This window comes from Aptenodytes patagonicus, chromosome 4 (genome assembly GCF_965638725.1).
Source record: "Aptenodytes patagonicus chromosome 4, bAptPat1.pri.cur, whole genome shotgun sequence".
Taxonomy (NCBI): Eukaryota; Metazoa; Chordata; class Aves; order Sphenisciformes; family Spheniscidae; genus Aptenodytes; species Aptenodytes patagonicus.
Window position 1 is genome coordinate 16,375,528 of NC_134952.1, and position 23,587 is coordinate 16,399,114.

General features: G+C 40.4%; 1 non-coding gene and 1 pseudogene across 1 annotated transcript; both read left to right on the top strand.

Moving 5' to 3' along the window:
• Window positions 1-895, top strand: part of LOC143159962 (inositol 1,4,5-trisphosphate receptor-interacting protein-like 1) — a 1,338-nt pseudogene extending 443 nt beyond the window's left edge.
• A 5,782-nt stretch (window positions 896-6,677) lies between these two features.
• LOC143160165 (U5 spliceosomal RNA) lies at window positions 6,678-6,745 on the top strand. The gene has a single exon (XR_012995341.1). It is a non-coding gene; the product is annotated as a U5 spliceosomal RNA (small nuclear RNA).
• Window positions 6,746-23,587: the final 16,842 nt, after the last annotated feature.

A 23,587-nucleotide genomic window follows, 5' to 3' on the forward strand; every position in this document is an offset into this window, starting at 1 on the left:
GGGTGACCTCCTTGGTGTCTGCCGAGTGCTTTGCAAGAGGACTTTCATGCCGCAGATGCACCCGGCCATTGGGATGGACGGCACCTATGAAGCCTGGAGCGTCCACGAGAACAGCATCGCCTACTGCCTGCTCGTGTTCCTGCGGCCACCCCCCGGGCACTCTTTCAGCCTGGAGCTGGACACCACGGGGCAGCTGCCAGCAAGGCACTCCAGCACCCGTGTGGTGCTGGAGTGCATGTGCTCGAGGGAGCAGCTGCTGGGGGATACGTTGTGCTTTCTCCACCACCCCGACGACAAGCTGCTGAGGGATCGGAGCTCGTACCTCCTACGCACCCTCTGCACACGCTCCTACTTAGACGTGGAGAAAATCGCCTGCTGGGTCCGACTGTTGGTGAGATCAGCCTGGCTGCTTTTGCCTCAGTCGCACCACTGCCAGCTAACGGTGCTGCCCGCCTCCCGGTCCTGCAGGTTCCAGCTGACAGGCACCTCCAAGGTGAGCATCTGCACGGAGATGATTTTTGCAGTGCAGCAAGGCAGCTCCGGCGCCTACCTGAGCCTTGAGTAGGCAGAGGCCAGCTTTACCAGCAGCACACCATGGCCGGAGAGCTGCGCTGTTGTCGAGATGCCGCCTTCCAGTCTCACGGCGAGGCACACCCAGCAGGACAATTTCCACCTCATGCAGCTCCGCACCCATATCCTGGTGGTCACAGGCTTTTCCACCCATGCCTGTGACCCTGAGGACCTACTTTCCTCTCACACTGGCGGGGCCCGGGGAGCAATTTCAGACACCGGGACAGAGAATCTGCTCATCCCGGAGACTGCCTGGGGAGTCCGTGCCGCAGATCTGAGCACACTAGGCATGGAAACGACACCGCTCAAGAGGAGCTCAGCATAAGCAGAGGTCGGGGAATCTCCCCCGGTCCAGATGAAGATGCCGTTGCAACTGAGGCTCCTGCTACCACCTGTAACAGGATGGGACCACCCACCCTGTTGGACAGAGTTGATCCCCTCTGGGACCTATACGTGATACAAAGATGACAATAAATTAGCTTCTTTTAAGCAACCCTCTGTCTGTGAGTGTCTGTGCAACGCGTTGTTGGGGAATGCGGGCAGGTAGCAGGTTGCTGCCTGCTCAGGCGCAGTGGAAGCGGGGCGGCATTTTGAGGTGAGTAAGTAGTACCAAAAGAGAATGCTTCCCCTGACCCCGTTTTCCTTTCTTTTCCAGTTTTCTGCTCTGCTTCCATTTTAAGGGGAAGATGCCTCTGTGCGTGTATGCCGGATGGGAGGGAGCGCGGGCAAGGGAGCCAGAGCCTTCCCAGTAGTGACCACTGGCAGGACAAGAACCAATGGGCACCAAGGAAAAAAGCATGAAATTCCATCTGAACACAAGAAAGCACGTCCAGACTCTAAGCATGCTCAACCTTGGTGGAATGGGTCCCACAACTGGAGTGCTGGGATGGAGGGCTGAAAATATTCTATTCTATTCTATTCTATTCTATTCTATTCTATTCTATTCTATTCTATTCTATTCTATTCTATTCTTCTGTGTGTAGTTAACACAAGGGGCCAACAGAAAGTGCAGCAGCAGTTAAGAGTTCCTGAGCAGCACAATATATTTGGGTAGAAACAAATGATATTCTGGAGGATAGAGATGCTGTGATGCATGTAAATTTTACTCTCAGCTTCCATGGAGATGCTCTGTGCTCCACATGTTCTTCCATTTGTCCCCATTATCTTAATTTTTTGTATGTCTAATGTAACAAGATAGGGAAGAGATTCAATAGGACAATTGAAATCCTCTCCTGTATGCATAATCCAGCATCTGTTTTGAAACAATTCTTCTCCAGCAATATATTTTGAATACCATGTTCATTTTATGAACATATTTCTTCACAGTTGTGTTATTCATTCAGATAATATAAAACCAGTGAAAATAAGGACCAGATGCTCAGCTGGAATAAAATTTACACCAGCTGAAGATGTATCCAGAGTTACAAAAACCTCCTATGGTGAAACACAGATGAAAGTGTCAAGCCACAAAATGTTATTTCCTATCACTCTGAAACCATGCAGAAAAATAAAGATCTGCATGGGTTCAATGGAGAATTATAAATAAACCTTCATTTAGTCAAGATATTTCATGAACCATTTTTCATGTCCTGACAAATCTGAGATGATTTTTAAGTTTCTAACAGAACCATAAAGTTTTGAGGTTTTGTAAAAAAAGTTTTGCCTTGTTTTTTTTCAGATAATGGTCCAAGATTAATTTCACTGATTCTTAACCACTTCCCTACAGTTTGAGTTTATTCTGCATGCAGACACAGAAAATATATATATGTATGGCATATATACATACGACAAATACTGCTTATTCACACTGCACATCTAAGATCAGATGCACCCAAACTATGAAAAGGTTTTCAAATGAAATAGCTTAATCACTTCCATATTCTGCAGGTCTATTTTTGTCAATAATAGTAGCCTCTGGTTTGCACATGTATTTATTTAATGTTCCTTAAATTGCCAATTGTATTGCTGATTTTCTTTTCATGGTAATAACCCAGTTCTTTCAGACTCTTTGTATTAGGTTCTCATCAGGGTTGTTGTCTTCTGTGTTGTGGGGGGAGGTGTCTTCTTCCTTTTCTCCAGGAGGTTGCATTCATCAAGCTGGAAAGCAGGCAGTTATTCTAGAGATTTTCAATTTTTACAATTTTTACAATTAAGCCCCACTCCTGAGAAGACTTATCCATGTTCCTTTCTTTAAACACGTGATCTGTCCCACCGAGCCCAGAGGATTAGCACTAAGAACATGTCTAAATCTTAGCAGTTTCAGAACCTAAATAGCATTTGTTTTTTTATATTTCTGAACCTAAAGGAATTGATCTGGTGATAATTAGACACTAAGCAGTTGGTTTCAAAGTGCACTGTCAATTACAGGAGGATTCAACCTGGGGCAAAGTTCTGAGTTGGGACTTACAAAGTCTGGGTCAAGACCTGGCTCTTCCACAGTCTCATGCAATAGCTTTGAATAAATCACTGAGGTTCAGATACCCAAAGTCCTTCAGCTTCCTAATTCCCTGGTTTGAAATTTCTTAGATTTAGGTGCCTCGGTGTTCTTGCATATGTAGACAAAAAATCTTGCAGCTGATTGCAGTAAGGCAGAGTGCCAGTCCCATAAAGAATGAAATTGTAAATGCCCCCATCTATCCATGGTGTTAGCATGCATGTACCCATGCCTCAGTTCCTTACGTGTTTAAAAAAAAAAAAACAAAGCTGGATCCAGGCAGATGTTGAGTCTTCCAGAGTAGGGCTCACTGCTTTTACATTTAAAGGTGTTTGCCATGTTGGTCTTTTTACTGGTGGCACTGATTACTATTTAGTCTAGCCATTAGATGCTCTGGTCATGCAAATTAACAATAAAAATATAGATGAATAACGGTGAAATCAGTGTTTAACTACTCTTTAAACATGTGCTTGTAAGTTTGTAGAAGCTATACTCTATATCTGTCTACATTCATATATATTCAGCAGTACTGGGCTAATTATACCATTTGTATTCCAGAGAATTATGGGAGACTACAGCAAAGTTTTCTGCGTTCTCCTCACATACCTCTTCAGCCGAACATGAGTCAGAGCTGCACTGCTTATTACAATATTATTAGCATAAGTTGTTTTAGTAAAGTAGTAAATAATTCATAAGGAAATCTGCAAAAGCAAATATGTTTGCCTTTTTCCCCACTTTCATTGGGTTTGAAGAGAATTGTTCACTTTCTTCAAATATTTGGTTTAAAAATGTAGTAACAGTACATTGCTTTCCGCTCCAGCTGGCCTGTGTTTTTTTTCTTTTCCAAGTAAAACGTTTGAAAACTTGGTGCCACAGTGAAAACAAGGAAAGTGTACGGACAACTGAGGTTCTTAATCTGTTCTTAAAAGACAGCAGGGGACATAAGATAGAGTGGATCTCAGCTTGTAAGTACCTGGGCCCAGGTCTGCAAGGTGTTTAAAGAGCTAATTTCCACTGAAGTTTCATCATATGCCTGCACGCTGGTTTAAATAGAAACAGCGCTGTGACACCTATGCTGCAGTCGCACAAAGTGATGAAAGTCAGGGAGCAAATCCCCATTGTAGTGGCACTATAGAAATTAAAGGGAGACACTGTTCACCAGAGCATTTACAGTTTTATCCTATTTCTTTTAGTCTAATTTCTGTTGGTACCTAGTATTCCAGGCAGGCACACTGCTATGGAATAAACCCCGAAATGTTAATTTAGAAGAGGTGTGGATCCTCTAATGGAAGAATAGCCTCTCTTTTTTATAGAGTTTCAAAAGGTTATAGTCTTTCCAAAGAGTAGGGATGCCTCCAGACCACTGAGCTTGACAACCTAACATATGCCCAGACTGCCTGCAAGCCCCACACAGCATGTCATCCTTCTGGGAAGGAAGAGGCAAGCGGCACAAGCAAACCTGAAGCAAGCACAGTATGAGCAGATGTTGTTAATTCCAAAGTCAACTCATGCACCTAAATTCGGTCCATCTCAGGAGGGACAAACACATAAGATGGTTGTCTGGGTTTGAACTGTCATTTCCTAGAGCTGGTTCATCCAAACAGGGATGAACCTTTGAGTTTTCATTTGAAATGTCAAGTTCAACTAAACCGGGGTTAAAGCCTGCCACAACTGAATTCAGGTCAAAGCTAGAAAATGAATTTGTTCTGCCAATGAGACAGCCAGTTTCAGATTGACTTTTACATACCAAATCCTCACAGACAACAGAAACATCAAGAATTTGGGGGGAGAAGGAAAAATAAAGTTAGCACTTTAAAAGACTCGTGTTCATATTCCACCTGAGAGGAGAGCAAACTTCTAAATGTTACTAAAGCAAAAATAGCTCATGGGAGAGCATTTCTTAACCAAAGAGAATATTTCTATAATTTGATGGGTTTAAAAGTTGCCAAGGAGGCCAATAGTGAAGGGATGACTCATGTCCTCTGATTTTAACAGTTGAGAAGGTAAGCCCAGCCTAGGCTGGGTGTCTAAGCTCCCATGATGATGAACGGGGGAAAGGAAGTGTCTCCAGAGGCAATCCACCCCACCTGAGACATGACTTTGGCTGGACCCACTCCTCCTCATAAAGTTTCTGTCTCGTTCTGCTGACTCTGGAAGGGAACCAGAGTACTGTCTTGTTTGAGGACTTAGTTTTTACATGGCTAAAACAAAGATAAAGTATTTTTTCACCCTGAGTGGAAACTTTATATCCTAATTAATAAACCAGGATTTTTAAAATACAGTTTCCTTCTGCTATGTTCTCAGCCAAAGCCCCATGTGTATCTGAGCTGAACTTCACAGCTTGAAATCTTTGACAACTTCTTCCATTGTAAGTTTGTACAGCACCAAGCACACTGCTGTCAGACAAATAAAAAGAATAATAAAACTCAATCATGCTTGTATATATAGAAGGCCAATCAATGTAAACACAGGGTTTCTCTAAACAGGAGAAAAGCGGAAGCCAGATGGCATGAAATCATTGATAGCTGTTTCATAAACTTTTTCTGCAATCAAATCTAATTGAAATAACACTAGATTGTAGGCTTTAGCAGGTGGGCAGCACACACAGCTGTTTCTGCTAGATGATTTCCAAAGAATACATACATAAAACATTTCACAGGGACTGACATAAGGGAAAAAAGGTTAGCCCAGATGGAATGCTCTCTTCCAGGCTTTATTTCACTGACAGATTTCTGAAGCCTGCCTCTTTAAAAATATGAGCAGAAGTGTTTTTCTGGTATTGTTGAACCAATTAGAGTCATATACAATGTGGTTGGGAGCTATGGCCTGGTGATGCAGTGTCTTCAACACCAATTTGTATTTCAAGGCAAGGCAGAGCAGAGAGGGACCTCCTAGTGTCCAGTTTATTGCTTTGCAGTGAGGTAGGAGAAATTTAACTGAATCACCTCTGAGAGATATTTCTGTTTCATAGTAATTCCCCAAGGAAAGATTCCACCAGTTTCCTCAGTAGTTTATTCCAGACTTTCCCTGCACTAATAGCTAGATATTTTCATAACTTTTAATACAGTTAAGCTAATGGCCACACATGGTCAAGGAGAGGAAACAGTTGATGTCTTTTTCCATTTTAATCTTTTACATATTGAAGGATTTATCATGTCCTATCTCCTCCTTCTGTCCTTTTCTGCAGACAGATATCCCATGGCAAAACTCCTGAAGGCTCACAGATGAGCTGCAAGAACTATGTGGGTCTTCCCAGAGAGGCCCAGCATCCGAGGTGGGTTTGGCAGGGTTTCCTGTGGCTGACCAGAAAGCTAATTCAACAGTTTTACTTTGAACTTTTGTTTGAATTAGAAATTAAGACTCAAAATCAAACATGGAGAAAGGAAGGAGAAATGGGAAAGACCAAATTATGTGGATCTAATGAGAGCCTATAGGAAGGACAGTGAACTGAAACACACTGTGTAGGTCCACTACCTACTACCTTCTGGCTAGATGACATAGGAAAGCTCCTACTCTTCATGATCTTTAGATAAATACACTACATAAAGATCAACACGGTCTTTTCTGTTACTATTTGTATCAGAATCTGTGCTTTTAACACTTCAATCTAAAGGATCAGAAGCTGCCACTGTCTCAGTAAGAGCAATCCAGAAGTGATGGCATAAGTGAACTCTGGTTTCTCTTCAGATTGTATAAATCTTTTGCCTTTTACTAAAGATTTCTGTGGAGAGGAACAATTTATTTATAGCAGCCTTCCAGTACTTAAAGGGGGCCTACAGGAAAGATGGAGAAGGACTCTTTATCAAGGAGTCTAGTGAAAGGATGAGGGGTAATGGTTTTAAACTGAAAGAAGGTAGATTTAGATTATATATAAGGAAGAAATTCTTTACTGTGAGGGTGGTGAGACATTGGAAGAAGTTGCCCAGAGAAGTTGTGGATGCCCCCTACCTGGAAGTGTTCAAAGCCAGGTTGGATGAGGCTATGAGCAACCTGATCTAGTGGAAGGTGTCCCTGCCCATGGCAGGGGGGTTGGACTAGATGATCTTTAAAGTCCCTTCCAGCCCAAACCACTGTGTGATTCTATGATTCTATCATTCTAACAATAGAATTACATGCAATCTATGCTATTTAATAATGATGATCTCTTGGACTGCAGGAGTATGTGGATACTCCTTTGAAAATGTTCTGAGGTTAAGGGTTACTCCCACCACCACCCCCCCGCCCCCAGTATATTAGAAAAATAATATATACTAATAGTATATTAGTGAGGGCAGGAGCAGAGGAGGGGAGAGAAAACATCATCATATCACTACACAAAATCCTAGTTTTAAATGCTAAGCATGATTGTGGCCACCCCACTTCAGAAAGCAAAAGGTACAATGAAGGGCAGCAAGGAAGATCAGAGGTTTGAAATGGGTTCTGTCCAAAGAGATATTAAACAGAATAGCATTTTCCAGCACAGAAAAAAAAAGAGTTTGTGGTTTATAAAATAATAAATGGCAAAGAGGAAGGAAGGGAATGATGGCTATTATGTCTCATAAGACAAGAACATGGGGGCACCAAATGAAACTATCAGACTGCAGGCTTTACACAAAAAGTACTTCACATAATCCCTAGCTTGAAATGCCATTGCCACAGGATGCTTTGGAAGCCAAAATTATAAATGGGTTCAAGAAACAGCTAGAGAAACTCATGGAGTAAATATCTGCTGTGGGGTGATAAACACAACGGTGTGGGTCAGGAAGTCCTGACCCGCAGAGGCATCCCAGGGAGGTGCCACCCTGGGCTTACCCTGCTCTCAGGGTCCTTAGGGTTGTTTTGCAGCCACTGTCAGAGACCGGGCATGGTGCCACACAGCCCCTTGCTCCTTCTCGTGCAGTTGCAGATACAGCCTTTGGGTTACTTCAGAAACCAGGTACAGTTCTCAAGTGAAAAACCACTCTCCTCAGAGAGAGAGCAGGAAGAAATCGGCAGTAGCCCCAAGTGGTGGGAGCAACTGTTTGCAAAACGCAGTGAGAATCAGCCCTGGGGTGATATGACTCTGCAAGAAATAAATGAGTGTGAAGCAAATGCTTTTAAAAGCACCCATCTCAGCTCTTCGACAGAGAAAACAGGAAGGCTCAGAAAGAATCAGTGACAAAAGATCCAAAAGAGGCAGTTGATTCCCTGCAGGGGAGAAAACAAAATGTTTACAAAGATGCAGAACAGTAAATCATCAAAGTGTTCTTTTGAAAATATTTCAAATGTAATGTTCATTCCTACATTTATATGGGAGGCACAATAAAGAGAGAAAAAAGATACAGCTCTTGCCTTTAAGGGCATTTGGACTAAAGCAGGTGTAGCATGTCAAGTAAGAACAATAGCAAAACAACAAAGAGGAAAAAAGGAAGAACTGCAGGAGAATTGGGGGCACAAGGATTATGTATAAGTTTATATGATTGTTTTGGATTACTGGGAAAAATCTTTATCAGCTTGTTTATTGACTTGTTCTCTGTCTCTTTACTTGCCTTAAACTGAAGTAGTTATTTCAGGCTGCTGAAGGTGTCTATTCTGAGTGCGGTCTCATGAAGGTTGATTATGGGAAGGGGTTTGTGGGAGGCAAAGGAGTGAAGACAGAAGGAGAGATGAAGATAAAGAACAATAGATGCAGAAACAGGGGGGACCTGGTGCAGATCCTAGCATTACTTTTAATAATAGCTGGCTCTCATATAGAGCTTTTCAAACATAGATTTTGAAGTGTTTTAAATTGAAGTCTGAATCATTTTCTTCATATTATAACAGGACAAATGAAATGCTCAAGGTCACTCAGCAGAAAAAAATGCACTGTAGCAAGGCAGAGGATTCACAGCCCCTGAATGCTAGTGCCATGCTGCCCACGAGCCACGCTGCCCCTCCGTCAGCTTGGACTGTCACCTGCAACATGGAGGTGACATATTAGAAATTAATTTATCAGCTGCTCTCTCTCTAAATGATATGCTGAAATACCATATCAGCGCATTTGTAGGGAGAACTGACCTTGGTGGGAACACATGCACCAGACAGGGGTTACTGGGGGAATGAAGAAGGTTTAAGCTCTCTTCTCCTCCTTATTATGAGTACCTGATGTAAAATGGTACCCAGACTGGAGACATATTAAGAGAGACATGCCTGTTCAGGGCCACAGCCAGGCCACTTTCAAGGCCAGATACACAGTCTGTTCAAATAACGGTTTGCAATACACCCCAAGAGGAGAGGTGATCCCCAAAGTCCAGAGGTTTACTGGCATGCTTGGATATAAGGGAGAGCAGAAAGTGCCATGCTCACGGATCATCTGAAAAGTGCTCTCTCAGTGTTGTAGATGTGCCAGCATGTTGATACATATGACACTTTTTTTGACATTTGAAATGCACAAATTCCACTGACTCCCAAACCATAAAGAATGGCTTTTGACATACAACTGTTCATAGAATCATAGAATCACAGAATAACTCAACTTGGAAGGGACCTACAACTGTTGTTTGAATTATTCCAAGTGTTAGTGTTCTAATTACACGTTAGTTTGTATGATGAGCAAGAAACAGTTTAATTACACGCAGTACACAGTAGCATTCTTTTTAAAAAAAACCAAACAATTCTTTATCACAGGTGAAGTTCAAGAAATCTTTTCAAATAATGATAAAAAATCTGTGATGACAGTACTGAATTGTCATCACAAATAGAGATGTTATTTATTTAACCAGCCAGCTAATATTACTCGTCTTTTATTTGCCCTTCCTTCCAACTAACACAATTACATTACATCTCAAAATGTAACATCTTCAAAGAAGAAATGATGGTTTTCTGTGGCTGGACCATGTACATTTATGGTAATAATATTACCTTAATTCATTGCCATACTACAATGGAATTTCTGCTTGCCTGGTTCATCGTATACCCCACTCAACAGCTGCGCTGCAGATGTAGTCACATATGAATCTGCAATTGCTGTCTCCCAGCACTGTCTCACCTTCCATACCTTAGAAGATGTTCCTGTTTGTTTTTTAGAATGAAATCTTGCCTATATTATATCTACCAACTCAAAATTAGCCCAGCATCATTCACATGAATAGATCTACAACTACTAGCAAGCATTACTCAAGGTACATTGCTTATACAAAAAAAAAGATTTAATGGTCTAAAGGTCACAGTAACAATTTTAATGTTTATATCTTTTTTGCTGCTAGTCTTATCATGGAGCAGTTTAGAGGGGATCTTTTTATAAATGTGAAATTTTAATGGCTTGAAAGATTTTGGATTACATTTGCTTTGACATCTTGAACTAGTGGTAGGAATTTTCTCTGCTGAGCTAATTATCGCATGAAATTGTTTTGAGCTACTGTATATCATCATCATCATCATGTTTCACTGCTAATCAGAAAACAAGTGGCTACAGCACCATACTGCAGACATGAAATGGACAAACTGTAGTACACCTATTGTATGGAGCAACAATTATTTTCCCTCTTTGCGCTTATCGAAAGGTAACTCTAATGTGTTGGCTAATGAAATCCACCCCAGCTGTGCATGATCTTATAATTACATGGTTCAGGCTCCACATCAGCTAATCAAATGGTTTCTTCAGTTCAATTTTAAAATGATTCAGACCTTAACTCACTGAAGTATTTGCCCAAAATCAGCTTTATTCAGTGGCCAGTGGAACCATCTTCACTTGCTTAAATGGATGGCTGAATATATACAGGATCATTCACATACTTACTTTTAGGCAGATTCTGGCACTAGTTTGATGAATAAAGATCATACCGTGGAAACCAATTGCTGTATTTGGAATTAATGTATTGATTTCTGCTAGAAATTATTATTTAATATATAGTGTCAGTAACACAAGACTGTATTTCAGCACATGCAACATATAATCTAAAAAGAAAGAAATCCAGTAAATTAACTCCCTAGAGCTAATATTCAGTAAACCATCCCGTATATACATATTTCCAGTCAATAACCATTTTTTTCTCTAAAATCTATGGATTATTGTATCCTTCTAGTTTCTTGTTTTAATGTTTTGTTTCCAGCAAAAGCTCTCTCTCTGCAAGAAAACACAGGAATAATGCGTATCCGTGCATCAGCCATTTAGCTGTTAACAAACAGAGATAATGGCTATTGGGAATGTAAAAGCTAGACTACTTGGCTGCTCTGACAAATGAAATCCAGGAGTAATGAGTCACACTAGATGTGATCCTTTAAAAAGAAACATTGGCAAACTCTCAGATTTTAAAATAACTTTGCTGAGATCAAGTGGAGCTGTCTTCAGCCATGATGAAAAAGCTAAAAATGAGTATCTGACTGTGCAGATAATTCCAGCAGCTTGGCAGCATTCATTTGCGAAGCATCCTAGCCTGATAAGATGCTCGTACTGATGCTAATGCGAACTGGATGGTGCGGATACATATTGCATAGTCGCTGCATACATGGCACCTTCATTCATATACTGCCGTCTGCAGTTATCAGCTTAGAGAGATGATAATGTGCATGCCTGCGAGCCAGCCTCTGGTCCAGGTTTTGTTTTGCTCTGCATTGCTAGGTAGACTGCAGAGTGCTCACTTTCCTGAGCAAGGAAGGCGAAGCACATCTTCCCCTGCAATTTTAGCTGTACCATCTTAGCAATCAAAGGGAAGAGTGCAAGTATGTCACTCACCAGTAATGGTTGAGGTGGATCCTCTTCAGAATATGAAAAATACACAGGCCTTGAGCTGGATTTGCAAGATCTATTACTACTGATATTAACTCAAAAATCACCTATGTGTTTTGGCTTTTTGTGGTAATGTGCAGTTTGCATCCCTTAGTCAGAAGTAAAAGGCAAGATTTTCATTGAGCTTTGCATGCTTGCTCCAGCTGAACGTGAACTAAACCCATCCACTGCTCTGGAATTTTTGAAACTTTTATCTGGTGCTGTTGCTGAAGGAAATGCTATTTTTCGTTTCTCTGCACCTCATGACAGCCCATCTCCAAGTTGTTTGTGATTCAGGTACATCTAAAAAAAATTAGAATAATATAATATTTCTCATCTGTCTGCAAAAATAGTGCATGCAGAAGTTCACTGCCAGAGAAAGGCCTGCTTAACAAGAAAATCTCAAAGAAACAAAGTTCAGGGCTATAGGAAAAAAGTCTACCTGTCATGCCATATATCTTTTAGTCTTTGAGGAACCACACATTAATCAGTAGAAGCAAAGCAGTGAGCAGAATCAAACAAGGTGAAAAATCCCAGACACATTCCAGTTTTGTCACAGTGGATTTCTTACAGAGATCTCTTCAGGCAGACTTTCTTTTGACTCTTAACTAAATGATCATAGCTAGATGAAATCAAAGTTTGCACTTCAGTGCTCTGCTTCACCAGCGTACAATGCAAACTACTAACACCGCTGACTGAAATAATTTTATTAGGCAGCAGAGAATTTTTCAAATGCTTAAATTAGAATTGCAGCTGTCCATATTTTTTCAGTATTATATGATTTTTTTTTTTTTTTGGTAGCAGTAAAGAAATTCTAGGCATACAACAGTGCTGGTCAGTGTCTGTAAAATACAGGTATTTCACAGATACGTCACACTACAGAAATGGATTTGGGAAACAACAAATGATGTATAAAATGCAAAGCAGAAATGTCACTGATCACTGATATAACTATTATATTCAGGAGCAGGCAAAAATTCAGTTTTACTGTCAGGCAAGTTTGCTATACTTCCATTTTATCTAGGCTACTTGTGCTTTCTCAGCAGAAAATTCATATTAAATAACATTAAGCAGAGAAGAAGAGACTACACAATAGTGGAGTCTGTGTGAAGGTTTTATCACTGGGAGATTGGGTTGCCTGAGTTATTCATTCGTTGGTATATGGCAGATATTTCAAAGGGAAGCAAAAGAAAGCATAAGCAGTATTCTTAAAATGATCTTGTATTGTTTCTTTGCACACATTTCTCTAGATTCCTTTCTAATGATGAGACCAGATGCACTGATTACAAGGGAAGAAAGACTTCATAATCAGTGCATTAACCTCTGGATGTTGTCTGTAAAGGATCTGATTCAACCCTGCTGAAATCAATAGGAGCCTCTCTTTTGATTTCATAGATTTTTAGATTTCATCCTAATTTATTAAAAATGTTTTTAAAATGTAATTGTTTAGGACATTACACAACTAGAAAGAGTTCTCTGCATGCTTTTGTAAAGCCAGGAATGACCCATCTGCATAAGTATAAAGATAGCAGTATGATCACCAGCTATCGGAGTGAACATTTAAAGGCAGATCAGGAATGAATGAGTATCTCCTATCCCTCTACTTGAGATGCTACCTGTTGCCCTCGGGGGGAAGAAGGGAGAGGGGATATATTTCCATAATGAGCATTCTTTTCTCTGTAGGGTCCTTGCTGGGTACAGGTACCTTTTGGTAACTGATCTTGCTCAGCTGGTTAGAATGAGAGAAACAACCCTGGGGAAACCGATAAGCAGACTGACAGCACAGTGAAGGTGAAATGGCCAAAAGTGCAAATTTATCAAAAGTATATGCAGTTTTTCACATGGCTTTATAATTTATTGGGAAAAAAATGGATAGCACCATCCTGTGATATGTCAGGCACATGTCGTATGAGATAGTTCTCTTGTTTTGGTTGACAGTTTGTTGGAAATGGTAATAGATCATTGTGTCTTAAGCACAGGAAAATTAAAAGTCAAGCGAAGGGTTATCTCAGCTGATGGAATACACACATGGTGAGATATGAAGACAAACTTGGAATTACAGGAAATAAGAACAGAAAATAACTGAAAGAGTCATTCAGTCATTCCTCTACTCTGAGATTGGATGAGCTATTCTTATGCCATTCCTGATAGACATTTGCCCAAATCACTCTCAGAAATTTCTCAAGTGGGGTTTCAAACACTATCCTGGAGTCTCTACTCCAGTGCTTCATTATCCTTCTTGCTGGAAAGATTTTCCTTACGTCCAACCTGTATTTGCCTCACCGTAATTTAAAAGCATTTGTTCTTATCTGACAGGCAGACAAGGGAAAAGCTCATTCCCTTCCTCATCTAAGCTGTCTGTTATTTAAACTTCCAGTATTAGGACCAAAAATATCCAGCACCTTCATTTTCCCCAGATGTCCCTTCTTAATCTTCATCATTCTCATTGCTGTTCTTTGGTCTCTCTCCAGCTACTCTACATCTTTCTTGTGCTCTATTACCCAAGCTGGCCACCGGACACATACAGAAGACATAACCTCACTCAGAAATCTTACTGTTACAACAGAAGAGCTACTTAATGAGTAAGCACACACGTATTTGTCTTTTTTGCAGCCAATGGTATTTTTTTTGGTGACTCATTTTTAAACCCGAGTTCCTTTCTGCAGATCTGCTGCATTACCCTCCAGCTTTTGTGTGGTTTACTGTTCCTGCAGAAAGGCAGAGCTTTGCATTTTTTAGCTTATTGAATTACATTCTATTTTTCCAGACTATTTCTCCAATTTATCAACACTGTTGTAATTCTAATCCTGTCTTGTCATACATATATTGCCCAGCTGGTGCTCTCTGTGAACTTAATATATGTGTTCTTCGTTCTGTCTTGAAAATCACAAATGAAAACATTGCACAGTGCTCAGGATAATTCCTATAAACGCCCACTCAATCCATCCCTCTAATTTAATCAGGAATTAGTGACACCTACTCTTTTAATACACTTCTCTCCAATGAGTAATGTACTCACCTAATAATACTTTTCATATAGTCCATGTTTCCTAACCTTGCACATGAGAGTCCAGAGGTGTACTGAAGTCAAGATATATGACATCTACCAATTTTCTTCCTATCCACAAGGCCTGTTATCCTGTCATTGGACAATCATTCCTTTAATTGTCAAAGTTCATGTTTCATAGCAGAAAATGTATGTGACTAAAATTCAGTTCTGAGATAGCCTGTAGAACGGCACTACAGGAGAAAGAGGTAGCACAGCAAGGGTCTTTGTTGTCTAAGTCCATGTTGCACTCCACTGTAGACATACTTTCAGAATAATTGCAGGCACTGAGTTATATTGTCTTGATGGTGTCCCTCCTTCTCACTCTTGAGTTATTTTAGATAAATAACCACACACCTCTACAAGTAATGATGGTGGAGTAGAAGTTACACTGGTTGAAAGTAGGTTAATATGCCACCACCAGTGCTGTTCTACCTTTTCTTGGTGGTAAAGGCATCCTTGATTTTTCTTAATGTTACTCTATGAGAGAGAATATATGGAAGTCAGCAATAGGACTGTCATTGCTGGTTATTGTACCACCAGTGTGGCATCTCTGAATAGATATATGAAATATCCTCTTTTATTTTCCCCAGGGTAATATAGCTGAAAACAATTTTTTATATATCAGCTGTTGACTCTTGTGGGAATATGGCAAACACTGGTAGATTTTAGCATTCAGTGTGCCGAGCTGAGAAGTGAATTTATGCTGGTGAATTTGTACTGTAAAGATTCAAAGAAGTGAGACATTACTCACTCTTAGTTTGGGCCAGTAATATTAGACTATTATTCAAAAAAGGGAAAAACATATGTCTAAGCTGGTGTATCATGACAAGTTAGAAGGCAGGGAGTGTGTTTGGGAGTGCTTGTTATTTTTCCTTCTAGCCAGTTTCAAAGTCTTTGTACTTTACTGTAAGAATCACAATCAAACTTTACTCCTCTCGATTCTTTCCCAAATGACTCTTCTCTGCAGAAATACAAGAAAACATTTTTCAGTTTTGTTTTGGGCTGACAAGTTCCTTTCACTCTTGGCAACTGATGGCACATATAACAACAACAAATCTCTAAAACAGTTCTCCCACGCTCACTGTTTCGCTGACCAGCCCTTGAGGAATACAGGAGAAGAATCAAGAATACAAAGTGGTTTGGCAACATAGCAGCAACCCTGGATCCATTTGCTTCTGAGCCTGTTTTACAACGTGTCCCTTGTGGGGGTTACAACAGGCCCTGTGATACCAGGACAGAGTCTATCCAGACCTAATATTTAATTTACACAGGGTGTCCGGTCTGCATGGACCTTGGAAAACAGATGTATCACAAAAAGGGAGACTTTGATGTCAGTGTCCCTCTGGGGGAACAAAAGGAACATGAAGAATTCCAGCTATGATCTGGAGAACCCTACCGAGAGAAAATAGTGAAAAATAATTAATAAGTCCTCTTGTGCCTAGAGTTCCCTTTCATACATATTTAAAATGTTATTTATGGCTCCATCCTCTCTGACCGCTGTATTTATTTGCACTGGGTCTTTCAGCTGGCACTGTTTGCTATCTTGCTTAAGGTTATATCAACAGTCTGAAAGAGAAATGCATGCCAGTAAGTGTCAACAGTCTTGGCAACTTATTCAGGTTTCCTTAGGATCAAGTCATCCCACAAACTTTAGTTGCTATTACTTCAGGCAAAGTTTAAAGAGATCTGCCATTGCACTAAAAAAGGCTCTAACATAGAACCAAATGACGTTGCCAGAAATGTTGTTGAAAGCAGAAAATTAAAGATTATGCTCTGGGGTATATCTTCCTTGTTAAAGATGGAGAACACCTGAAGTGAGGACTTTTATTTTGGGTGAAAAAGGACCGCAGACTTCTCGGTTAAAAATTCAGCACACCTTACCTTCTCAGCCTGCAGCCTGTTAAGAGTTCTGGGTAGTGTAGTCCAAAGGGCCAATGTCTGGACTAACTTTAGATCTCCTCGCAGACACCATTGGAAACATTACTGACAAAAAACTCCCACATGAAGAGGATGAAAGAGAAGGTGCATCCTGTGTAGCAGCTGTTGGGTATGGCAGAAAATTCTGCCGGCTTGTACAGACAAAAGTAGTACAAGACCCCATGTAGAATACAATAGGTATAAAAACTCATTCAAGTTTCTTTTTGATGTGTAACCCAGAATGCAAACAAGGATTGACGTTTGCAATCACTTTTAAAAAATCACTGATGTAGATAAGAAATAATAAGTGAAATTTTAAAGAAAAGTAGAGTTAAGAAAAATGTCTTTTCCTGACATCTGTTACTTCCCACATTAAAGATGTTTTTAAAGATTTGAATGGTTTTCATAGTGCCTTTTACAAGAGCCAAGACAAACATTATTATGTAACCTCAGTTAAAATCCTCTGATCCTCAGGTAACTTCAGATTGCTCATGAACGTAAATCACAAAGGTTTGCAACAAAGATACCATTACCAACCTTTACTATAAGTTTTGTTTCATGATGCGTCAGTGGCCTCAGATTTTTTTAAGTGCCAAAGAAGTAGTTTAAAGAACGGTGGCTCTGTCATTTTATATTAAATATCTGCAACAGGTTTAGCAGCTGAAACTCATGGGATTATCCAGCTTTACGAACCCTGCTGAGTAAGCTGAACTAGAAGAGAGCTTTGTTTCTGATGGAAAAGGTGCCACCGTGGCCCGGCAAATCAAACACATTAGGATTTACGTTCCTGCCTCTAAGCTAAATGGTCACTTGCTGCACTACATAAACAGCAAGGAAAATACTCTTTTGGCAGATGCCCTGACCTGCATGAGTGGAAGCCTACATAAAAGCTTCTGAGAAAGGCCCGATTAAAGCTGATCACAGAGAAATTTTCCCTTGGAGACTGTTGGTGTCAGCACTTTTGGATAATCTCTGTCATATTAGTGGCATTTGTATTGTATTAGTGATTTACATAGTTTAATACAACATTAAAAATGCTAGCACAATGTGAGTGGCTAACGTTCTACATCTGATATCTCTATCCTGCAACAGACTTTTAAAAACCACTAATAGAAATGGTTAACATTAAAAAATTTATTCTGAAAAATAAAGCAGGAGTAAAAATCTTGGGAGTTTTAAAAAGAGCACCAAAACCAAGGAAGCCTCAGATATATTTAGAAAAAACAAAGGAAACTTTTTCCATAGTTGAGTGGTACATAGGAGCACAGGCTTTTGTCAAATTGTCTGCTGATTTCTTTCGCTCTTCCAGAGCTCATAAAAGTCTATGCAATATGACCTGAGTTATGGAATGGAACATACACTTATTAAATTGGCAGCTGACATGAAGCTAGGAAGGACTGCAAGTAAATTGGAGGGTAGGATTCGAATTCAAAAATCATCTTGACAGGTTGGAAGAATGGGCTGAAAAGAACAAGATGAAATTCAATAAAGACAAATGCAACTCTCAGGCAGGAATTATTAGCTGCGGGAATGGAAGATAAGGAACAACTGATGAGGCAGCAGTTCTGCAGCCAAACGGCTGGGTTTATTGTGAACTGCAGGTGGTGGTCAGGTCTCCCCCAGGTATGCCCCAGGTTTGGTTTCAGGCAATAACCTTCTAGAAAGTTGCAGACCAGCCGGAGAAGTATTGCAGAGACACGATAACAATCAGAAGTCAAGGAAACGTGACCCTGAGATCAAAGAGGCGTAACGACGAGGAGGCTGAGGGGCATGATAACAGTTTTCAAGTGTGTGAAAGGTTGTTATGAAGGGATGAGGAGGAACATCTGGTGCTCATGGCCACAGAGCATAGGACGAGAAGCGACAGTTCTAAATTACAAGAAGAAACATGCAAGTCAGACTTTATGAAAAGTACTAAAAATGTTAGGGATAGAAAATCAATGGAAAGGTTTCATAGATGGAGGCCAGGGGATCTCTAATATTAGAGGTCTTTAAGGACATCATACTGTTGAAAGACAGCCTGTCCTAACAGACATCTCTCAGGAATGACTAATCTGGGGAAATGGACCAAATGTCCTCCTGATGCCCTTCACAGTCATATCCTTCCCTGGGTCTATGAATTACAAGAGACAATACAACTATTGAGTGGGTAACACTGCATTACTTTAAGGGAAAGGCAGTGTGTCTCAGGGTTCAGGAAGGCAAATATTTATCAGTGACTTCTGAATGATGCACAATGATTTAGAAGTGCATAATACCAGAATTTCTGGCATCTTTTCATCCCTGGCTCTGCAGTCATTCCCTCTGTGAAAATAACCCAGTTGCTTAGTCTCTTGGTATCAATCCTCTATCTGTTAAATAGCTATAACTCAGTGCTATCATGAGGCTATGAGTTAATGAATGCTTATACTGCATACAGAAAATTCTGGATGAAAGGGATATAAAACTGCAAGTAATGATCCCTTATTTATTATTGCCATGGTTCAATAAATGCTAGTTGGTTCCAGTTTTCTTAGGTAGCACTGGTTCCTTTACATTAAGAATCTGAATTTTGGAGGAAGTTGCAAACCAGATCCAACCCTTTTTGAACTTTAGGGAAAAAAATGTCATCAGCATTATGATTTCCAGGCTACTGCATGAAACGTTTTGTTTGCAAGGATTAGCAACATGTAGACCAGAGAGCTGGAGATCCCTGACCTCTGCAGTGATGGAACCATAACTCCTTACTTGTCAGCTGCCTCCTCTCCTGTAACAACCTTCCACCTACAGCAAACATGAGCCACAGTGCACATTTGAGCAGCTGTGACCTGTGCTGAAGGTCAGCTGCATTCCCAGGAGCTCCCAACCCATGAGAATTAAAAGGCAGTGTGATCTTGTCCTCGCCACCCCACAGAGTGGTCTTGTGAGCCCCAACATCACCCCATCATTCTGCTATCCAGCAGATCTCTGCATTGCACACCTATTATCGACGCTAGTGTTTTGTCACCTGCAAGAGTTGTGTTCACTCCATAGATTCAAGAACAGTCATGAGCGTGACTCAGATAAAACTTTATTTTCTTTAGCTGTCAGTCTTAAGGCTGTAAAAGTACTTGTAATTTGTATTATATATGATGGACAGCTCTTAGTTACTTTTGTGATATTTATAGCTAGAAAGCCTTGATCTTTAAAGGAAACAAAACCAGACAGAAATCTGAGACAGGGTCCAAGTTGACACCCATGTGCTTTGACAGAGAAAGTGATGCTTTGGCCTTCCTGAAGCTGAAATCCAAAGCACTGAGGCAGGTTCCTCAGCTTCTTACACAGTGTTTAAGAAGAATAAGGTACATCATAGAAGTTTTCAAAATAATCTGCACTTTCTGCAAGGGAAATGTCTAAGGCTGACACACTGAGCAGGGAATTGCTTGTAACTACTCACTAGGAAAACTCTGGGAAGAGAGTCATCTCCTAAATAAAGCCCTTTTCAGGTGCTTGCATCTATTCAGAATTCATTAAAGCAAAGAGCCTGTGACCTTTCCTAAAAGAAGCTGAATGGAAATGGCTTACTTTTTTTTTTTTTGTGAGCATGAGTAGTGACAATATTCCTCTTTTCTTTGGTTTCCTCAGGGCATCCAGGTGCTGATGCGCAAAGTAAGGCAGTGACACCAAGGTAGCACAGGGTGGCCTCCTCTCCCATCATGCAACACAGAGCATAACTATTCCCAGCCCCTCCTTCACCTAAAGCTATGCCTCTGTGTTACTCTAGCAGTCTAAGAGGACCCTCTCTGAGCAGGGAACGTGCCTAATGCTGGCTTGGCTCAACTATACTTCTAGGTTGCTAATGCAAACAATATGCAATATGGTCAGCTGGTTAAAAGCAGGATGGTTGCTTTCTAGTGGAGGATGGAGGGCCTGAGGCCACTGTTCTCCTAGTCAACCTCTCCCGTAACATTCTTGCAGATAATGTAACTCTTGAACCTACTGACAGTAGTCAGAGGGTAAGTAGCCTAGATTCTGTCTCAATGTCCATCACCTCCCTAAGTATCAGTTTAAAACAGCCTCTAAGATGGAGATGTCTCTGCATTTTTTGCTCAAGTGTGCAGAAAAATATTCAAAACTTAGTCAAAATATCAGGTGTATTTTCAGTGGAATCCAATTTGATATGTCTGTAGCCAGAGTCTCAGTGCAGAAATACATAAATCTGGTTTCTGGACCATGATGAATTTAGTTATGATGGATATGCCCTGTCACAGACTGTCAGGACTGAGGTGCTTCTGGGCATGGACTCCAGAGAGCTCTGGGTGCCCAGCAGACGGCAAGTGGGTGTCCATGACATCCGATCTCCTTCAGGGATAAGTAGCAACTGAAGGGAGGACTCAAGGTCTCAGTTTTATAACATAGACACTTGTGTTAGACCTACACCTGATGTTATGCAGCCAAATCTTTATTGAATCTGCTCCTAGTCGCTTACGTTTAATTATCTTTATTTGTCAGACTGGGAAATCAAGGCAAAGATGGGTAAGCAGCTTTCCCAAGCCAAAGTATTCAGACAACCAGCTCCCTGAGTCGGTCTGAGCCAAACAAGAGTCATTGGATTTAGGTTTCTCATTTAAGGATTTAGGCCTAAGGAACTTGATGAACAAAGCTCAGAATAATCAAGAAGCTCCTAACCCCTGGCCCAGCATCCTGCTACCCTGCTGGTACCACTGTTCTCATCCGCATGAGGGAGAAAGAAGATCACTCCACTAGACCGTGTCTGGGAATTTGAGTTATTAGAGCACTTTCACTACTTAATTTCCAGGAGCAGGCACTGAAATTAAAGCAGAAACAGAAAACTACCCTTATTCATGTGATTCCCATAAGAAAGCAATTGTCCCCCATGGTCTTCCTTACATGGATTGCACATGACAATACCAACACACACAAATTAAGTAGGTGCTTGGTATTTCCTCTTTTAGGAAATTAATTTTTCATCAGTTATTATTAAGTATTTTATTGAATCAACCCTTAAATATCTTCCCTGTAGTGCCCCAGCCCTTGTCACTTTCTTTCGCTTGAACACTTTGCTCTTAGCCCATGAATAATGAAACTGAGCAATTACGTACAAGCAATGCCTCCTGCTGCAAAGCCCAGAAACTAATCCGATGGGGCTTTTCTCTTTTACTTTTGAAAGTCTGGGCACCCCTGAGGGGAAGAAGGTGATACTTGCCCTTAGTAATCTGTGTAAAAGGCACAGTGGACATTTCACAATGCTCCAGTTGCTCACTTTGCTTAACCTTGTAAAAATTTTATAGTAGCCTAATGGGGTTGAAAAACCCCTGAATTTCCAAATTTTTTTACCCACTGCTATTGTAGTTACTAATGAGGAAATGTCAGCGTTTATTTATGGTACCACAACACTATATGGTTCCTTCATGAGCTGTATAATTCTGATACTTTTCACCTCATTTAAAAACTTGTTTCAGAGACCTTGGGTAAATTTTGCAGAGCTGCAGTTGTGAACATGGAGGTGAATCTACTGACACAGCTTCAGCAGATGCTTTTACTACTGTTCATTAACTTTAGCTCTGCTACCATCAGAATTATATAAGGAACATAAAGGAAATAAAAAAAAAATGACTCATGCAACTTGATTTCTGCTGTGTCATTTCCCACTGTTTTGTTCTTTGTACCTCAACAGGCTGGCAATCAAACAGACTATTGAGGTCACAGTACAGAAATGAATGGCAACGGTTCAAAGTTGAAAATGCAATTATCTTTCCCACTTCCAAATAGAATTACAAGAGTAACATCACTGAGGCTCTAACAGAAAACTCCTTCCAGCTTTTATTCTGGTTTGATTTGGCAAAGATGTTCTCCCCTCCCCTTTCCCTGCTCCTTCCCCCTTCCCACCCCTCTTCCCCTTCCTTTTCCCCTACTCTTTTCAACTTTGTGGTGAGGTTTAGAAACATTTATTTCAGAAAAGGGGTATATTTCATGTGTTCAGTTTGAAACCAATTAATCCCTCATTTTATGTTCATGTCACATAGGGTACTTGAATCTTCAGATATTTTTCTTCAGTTTTACAGATATTCGCTTAATCTAAAGCCACAGTTAAACTTTCTGTTCTTCTACAGGATATAAGATCAAACCTGATAAAATCAGCAATTAAGAAAACCTTTTTTTTTTTTCCTTTCTGCTGCAATTTATGAGCTTGGGGAGGGGAGGAAGTGGTGAAATGGGGGAATGAAAGTATAAATCTTTATTCACCCAACGTTCATCTATATGCAACAGAGCTACCCAGAAAATGCTTGGTTTTATTTGAATAACAAAATAGCCATTTCCCATACGCTTACTGGATTGTCACAAAAGAATGCAAACTGAAGCTTGCAGGTGCTTCAGTAAGTGAGGTTTGAGTACAGAAAGCCTGCAATTGTTCAGGATCATCCAAATAAGCAGATAATACAAGACATAAGAGGAAAGCCTTTTTTTGGAACTTCCCAGAAAATACATTTCAGAAAAAAGTTACTATTCTTGAATTTAAAATGCGCTTCTTCATTACTGTCTTTACGTTGATGAATTTTTTATTCTTTTGCTCCCCTAATTTATGTTTTCCCATTTGTTTTTGAGTGAATCTATTTCCAGTGCATTTACATTCCTACAGCAAGTCTCTCAAATATTCATTAGTTATTAAATTGCTTTTCCTAGATCAATCAGGTGCTAATTGCACTTATTTTGAAAGACCTGATCCAACACTACCAACCATGCTATCCTACCACCATAAATCCATTGAATTTAGTGAAATACTTTCTAGTTTATTCCAGTGACATTGCAAGGACAAGCAGCCATATGACCTCTTTTGGACCAGGTTCATTAAGGAATGTGGGTCCTAAGAGGTCAGATGTTACAAAACATAAATCCTAGGCATAACATTCAGTTTAGAATCCAGGTGTTAGGA